This window comes from Octodon degus, unplaced genomic scaffold, assembly GCF_000260255.1.
Source record: "Octodon degus isolate 3935 unplaced genomic scaffold, OctDeg1.0 scaffold00419, whole genome shotgun sequence".
Classification (NCBI taxonomy): domain Eukaryota; kingdom Metazoa; phylum Chordata; class Mammalia; order Rodentia; family Octodontidae; genus Octodon; species Octodon degus.
The window spans coordinates 313424-320043 of NW_004524995.1; the positions used below are offsets into that span (position 1 = coordinate 313424).

Genomic DNA, 6620 nt, shown 5'->3' on the forward strand with positions numbered 1-6620 from the left:
TCCATTGTGTAAAAATACCACATCTTTTTCAACCATTCCTCAGGTGATGGGCATCTTGGTTGTTTCCAGGATTTGGCTATCAGAAATTGTAAACCATTTAGACTTTTTTTTAGAACCAGGGTTTGAACTCAGGCCCTTGCACTTGCCAGGCAAGTGCTTATTGTACTGAGCCATCTCCCTGGCCTCTCAGCAAAATATTCTAAAAGAGTCCAGTAGCCCATAATAGTATTGGGTCTTCTGCTTGACTGGCAGTGTCAGAAATTGTTTACCTGAGTCCCCTACAGCTCAACATAACAGCATGGCTTTACTTCTTATGTTTCATTTTTATACTTTTCTGTTGGATAGTTAAGGTCGAGGTAAAGCAGGACCTATGTAACAAGAGTTGTAGCTTTTGGGTCTGAGAAGTTCAGTGAAGTCCCCTCAGGATTTATTCTGAGATCCTGTACCTCCGATTGTAGAACCTTTGTCAGTGTCAGCCATGTGGATGAGTTACGGCCATTGCTTGGCCAATTTGCTCTCTGTGAAAGGCTGAGAGAATGTTTTCTCTCCATGTGACTCTCCTTAGGCACACTCTGCATCATCGATCACTTTCCTCTTTGGCCCCATAATCTCTTTGATCAGAAAATTTGGGACACTACTGAGTTACATGATGCTACAGTACAAGTTCTCATATATCCTGAGTCTTAATTGACCTTGGAAGGCTAGGGCCAAAATGTTGGCTTTCCTTGTGGCCCTTCTTTTTCTCTAATTTTGGTCTGCAAACTTAGGTTGTTAGCCCTACAGAAGACAAGTTTATTGTTATTACCATGCAACCTAGGCTGTTAAGCTTAACCTCACTATCTGTCTGAATATCAAACATCTTAGGCACGACATGGAACAGGTATTTTTCATCAAGTATTGGTATGTTGAACTTTAAGTCCCTGCAGAATATGATGAAAAAACATTTAAAAATTAGAATATATTTTAAAACCTAGGCTTAAAGAATTATATACTTCTTCTTTTTTTTTTTTTTTTCAGAACCGGGAATTGAACTCAGGCCCTTGCGCTTGCCTGGGAAGCACTTATTCCACTGAGCCATCTCCCCGGTCCCTATATACTTCTTATGTTTACACGTAAGTCCAAAAATCTCACCACATACAACCTTCAAACAGGACAGTCCCACAATATTACTTTTAGTCTTGCCTTCATTCACAGCCACATTCTTTTCTTCTCTTTTACATACAACTATGATAAGTTTATATAGGCTCATGCCAGCATTTATCACATCAATATGCATGCAACAATCATCTTTTCCCAAGCATTGCACTGTTCTTCTATTTGATATTTAGTTGATATCTTAACTGAAATATTTTTGTTTATAAAAGGCCTGAGATTTTTTGGTATAGTTTCCCACGTATCATATCAAACATGGATTATAGAAGTGTTATAACTTAGATCCTGTATAACCAAGAGCTATAACTTGCCAAAACATCTCTCCATGAAACATAGTCACTGAGAGGCAAAAAATGAGATATAGGGAGAAATGGTGAGAATTAAATAAGGCAATAATTATTCTAAGTTAGTAAAAGTCAAAACAAAGGTAAAAAAGAAAGATGTCAGGAAAATCAGTAAAGCTAACAGGATGGAAGAAAGAAGGAGTAAAGTAATTCCTAAAAAGAGAGATGTTTTATACAGTGACTACAATTGAAAAGAATATTTTTATTATTAATTAATAAATTTATTTATTTATTTGCAGAACAGGGGATTGAACTCAGGCCCTTATGCTTGCAATGGAAGTGCTTATTATACTGAACCATCTCCCCAGCCCCAAAGAATATTTTTTAACCTCAAAAATTATTAAGGAGTCAAAATATCAATTTGTGATCAGTCATCTCTTAGGTGCATAAAACTGTAAGGAAACTTTATAGTAAAGTATGTTAATTTCTCATATATATATATATTTATGCATTCATTTTGGGGTCTATTCTTTTGTATATGTACTCTGCAGTTCCTATCTTCATTTCCTTGTCAATGAGCTTCTGTATCACATTTACAGTCTTCAATTAGGACAGACTAAAATTAGTATTATTGTTTCCTTGTTGTAGTTAAGTTGTAATTCAAAGCAAGTGGTTCTGCTGTTTTACATTTTCCAGAACTTTCATTTATTCTTTCTTTGTAATTACAAATGACTTACAAATACACACTTGGGATAATTTCCAAAGATTTCTCTTTACTTATAAAGCTGGTACTTCCATCACTAAGTTACTTGAGTGGTTTTGAATGATTGTATACAGGTTCATTTTAAAGTGGACTTGAAGTTTTCAATTCTGCTTAACAACAAAATAAGAATGATTAGCAAACTGTTGCTTAGAGCTCAAGATAAGAAAAAGTGCAGAGCAATCAAGACAGAGCCTATTAGAAACATGCAATCAATTGTTCAAAAGTAGATTATCAAAAAAATAACATACTGTAGACCCTCCTGGTTTTCTGTTTATGCTAGAGGAAATCTAAAATAATCTGTAGTTTTTGATGCTTGATTTAGTTTTCCACAAGCTTAATTAACAACAGATTAAGGTTGTTGTCATGGCAGTTTATTGCCTAGACTGACAAATACATATTGTCTTTCTCCCGCTCAGAGAGATTTGCAGCAATAAAGTAATGACACATTCAATAACATTTTAAAAATATGTCAATGCTCATATAAAGAACTTTTTGCGTATTATAACAGTTTTTTAAATTTAATCTTGACAGGCACAAAAGTTCCATGGAAGCAATTAAGACGTTTCATTTTGTACTTGGATGTTACCACTTGGTTGGTTATAAAATCCAATTAAAATCTCTCCTTTATTGAAAGGAGCACATAATGCTGAATTATTTTTCTCTCCTTTTTATTTTTTATAACCTTTGGTTACCAATTATTTATGCTTATATCTGATAATCTGAACAATAAATTTGAAGTCAACAATATGGTATGTAACAACAAATTTGAAGTCAACAATATGGTATGTAACTATGTTGTTGACTTCAATATAGTTGAATTCCTACTATATTGTTTAGTGAAATTCTGTATCATTTCTATTTTTAACCATTTTAATTAATAAGAAATAAATATTTTCCCTTTTAAATATAGGTCTCTTTTACCACAGAAAAACTGAATATGATGTTAATTTCTTTTAATGTGTAGTTTAGGAACAATATTCTCTGGCATACAGAGAATGCACAGGAAACTTTAGTACATGGATGTACTTACAGAACAATGCAGTAAGTAAACATCTCATTATATTTTCCTTGCCAGTTTCCTTTGCCTTTTTTAAGGTTTCTGCTTTGCCACAATGAGAAAAGATTCCCTATTCCTACCGCTGATTATGCTGATATACTTTACAATTCAGTGTTATGTTGGAAAAATGCTCCTTATGTGATTTTCTTTGCATCTTTCAATTCTGTGCAAGAGTTCACAGGGGAAAAAATAAAATATTTGATGTTTTTTTAAAATCATATTTTTGTCCTGATCCCTGATTGATCTATCAAATTCAAAAGTAGCTTGATAAACTTAGAAGTACATAAAATGATAAAACTTTATAGGAAGTCAGTAAACTCGAACACAAAATTTACTCCTAGAATAAGTTATGACAAATATCTGGATTAAAATATGAACAGTCACTGCTGCTAGAGGGATGAAGGTTGAATAGCACAATCAGAAATTAATTATTTAATTCCATGATCCCTACACACTTCTACACAATAGAGATGCACAAGTATTTCTTAATGTCTCGCTACTTTGGCCTCACCCCTTGCTGTGGACGTGGTCAAACAGCATGTAATGGAACCATGACCGAAATGGTATAATTTCACTTTGTTACTCTTTACAACTGTCCAACTCTTTGACTATATAATATGTTCTACCTAAAGATCACATTTTTCTGTTCCTTCCTATTTTTTCTCTTAGAAATATCAGAATGTATACTTTTATTTCCATCAGACTTCTGCACTTCAAACATTTCAAGGTAGAATACTATTCAGAAAGCAAATAATGCCTAGAAGAAATCAGGAAACTCACTTGGCTTCTTCAATGTTATATCCTGCTGATTGTAAACATCATTATGTGTAGTCAGTCAGTAAATAATTAAACAAAAACAGCCACCCACAGTGTTCTGCTCAACATTTCAAAGTGTGTCTGCTCTAAACTTTCACTTCAGTGAAATAATCCTTGAATGGTATTAAGTTTAGTCTTACTACACATTTTGAAACTAATGTGTCATGATGTGAATAAACTATTGTGAATGAGTAATTATTTAAGAACATCTTCAGAGTTAACTCAAACCCTGTTGTCATTATATTATTAAGATCATCCTGAGCAAATAATTAAACTGTATAATACCCTTCTTGGGAATATATGTCAGCGCCATTACTCTTCCAAATGTCTCTAAAGATCTTTCTTTTGAGGATTTTGAGGTATAAATTGTATGAAGAAATTTGGACATATCTTAAATTACAGCTCAAAGAATATTTACACAAATGTCTACACATGTAATCACTGATATGAAGACAGAAAAGGATTACAACACCATATAATTTTTCCTTATGCTTCTTCCTAGTCAATGCTCTATGAATAACCATTTTTCTGACATATCACCTCAATACAGATTCTTTTTGTACAGTAAGATATAAATATTTTATATTGTTTTGTGCTTAATTTATTTTCTTTACATGAGGGCTATGGAATTAATCTATGTAGTCTCATACATCATTTGCCCATACTTTACAATAACCACTGCAATTGTGGTCTAAATCTATTGCTAATTAGTTTGTGTATTACAGCATAATATCAATATATGAGGCATCTCATTGAAAAATGAACAATTACTCTTCAGAATTATAATCATGCCTTTCTTTGCATACTGTGTGAATACCATTCTTACTATAAAATTGGACATTATCATTGATATTTCTATTTCATAAATATAGCAGAAGAGTCAACAATTTTCTAATCAAAAAGGAAACCCATTTTGTAACTTATTTCAATTATATAATAACATTACTATTGATAATGCATGATAAGGAGGATGATACTGAAATCCGGATGTCACACTTCCCTTTCACAATTGGATTTCTGATTTACTGAATGATGTTTAAAACCATTAACTGTCAACTGACATTCTTCTGATATTCCGATAATCAGGAAATTAGAATTAAGCATACTATCTCAATTATTAGTAAGCATAGTGTCATCAAAATTTCTAGGATCTTCAAATTCTAATGAGAAATAGCTTAGCACACAATGCTGAATGGCAAATACTGTTTCATCAGTTTCTGTAATATATGCACCTACAGAAATTATAAGTATGGACAGCACCACAGATGTTTCTGAGATCTGAGACTGTAGCTCACATAGCTCCTCTTCATACAGCTGCCTGAGTAAGTTGATCTCATCAGTCAGCATGACGCGAACTCCATCTTGTTCATGTAAGCTTCATCCACATCCTTCTTGAGGAGGACAAATTAATTCTCCATCTCTGTATCCTTGCTGATCTCATCTTCATATTTTTTCTTGAAGTCCTCCACCTTGTATGCTGCCAGGCCCCTCCTCCAGCTTCATTTTTTCCTGACCCAGTGTGTCCAGCTGCCATCAGAGGTTGTTGATGTAGCTTTGATGTTGTCCATGTTACTCTGGGACATCTTCTGCTGCTTGGAGAGGCTCCACTTGGTCTCCAGCATCTTATTCTCCTGCTCTAGAAACCAAACCTTATCTATGAAAGGGGTCAACTTGATATTGAAGTTTTGATTTGCTCCTTTTCCTGAATATGAACAACCTGGATGTTGGGGTCCACCTCCAGGTTAAAGGGGTTCATCAGGCTCTGGTTCACCTGGTTGGCAGTGATGCTCCCCACACCACGAGCCCTGCCATAGCTACTCAGCCCCAGGCCACCCTGGAAGCTGACACTGTTGCCCATTCAGGAGAAGCTGGAGAAGCTGATGTAGGAAGCAGGCCCTCTGGTGTAGGAGAGGCTGCTGAAGGCCTGGAGGCCAGAGGTGGACACCTTGTAGGACTTCTGGTTCACCCTTATGGACATGGTGGAGACTGGAGTGGAGGCAGGCAAACTGAAGATGGAGACTGGAGAAGGAGCCTGGCAGCCACTTCTGGACAGTGAATATGTGGACAATTAAAAAAGGTTTTGAAGTAATAATGATATTTATGAAAATATAGGTAATTCCTAAGAAGGGATGAGGGAATCTACCCAGTTTATTAGAAAGCCCATGTACAGTATATATGTGTCCATTTGAGTTCTCAATTCAATTTAATTCCATTATACCTTATGAATCCAGTGAAATTACTAATAATTATCATTATCACATTTTCTCAGCAATTTGTACTGCTAGTTTAGTAAAATAACTTCTGTATTATCAATATACCAGACATCAATGTAAAAGTAACAATATGATAATATTTTACTTGCCTTTGTTTAGCTTGCCATATCAACACTACTTACATTGTACCAGATGATCCTTTCTAGTTAGACAATTGTTGTTAATATGGTATTATAGTTACATAACACAGTAATAAGTGCCAAGTTTGTATTAACTGAATGCACAAAATCATATTTACTATAAATAGATTTAGTGTTTGTGTTTTGACCGTAGTT

At 34.4% G+C, this 6620-nt stretch overlaps 1 pseudogene; it reads right to left on the reverse strand.

The window, feature by feature from the left end:
- Nucleotides 1–5419, reverse strand: part of LOC101587699 — a 15590-nt pseudogene extending 10171 nt beyond the window's left edge.
- Nucleotides 5420–6620: the final 1201 nt, after the last annotated feature.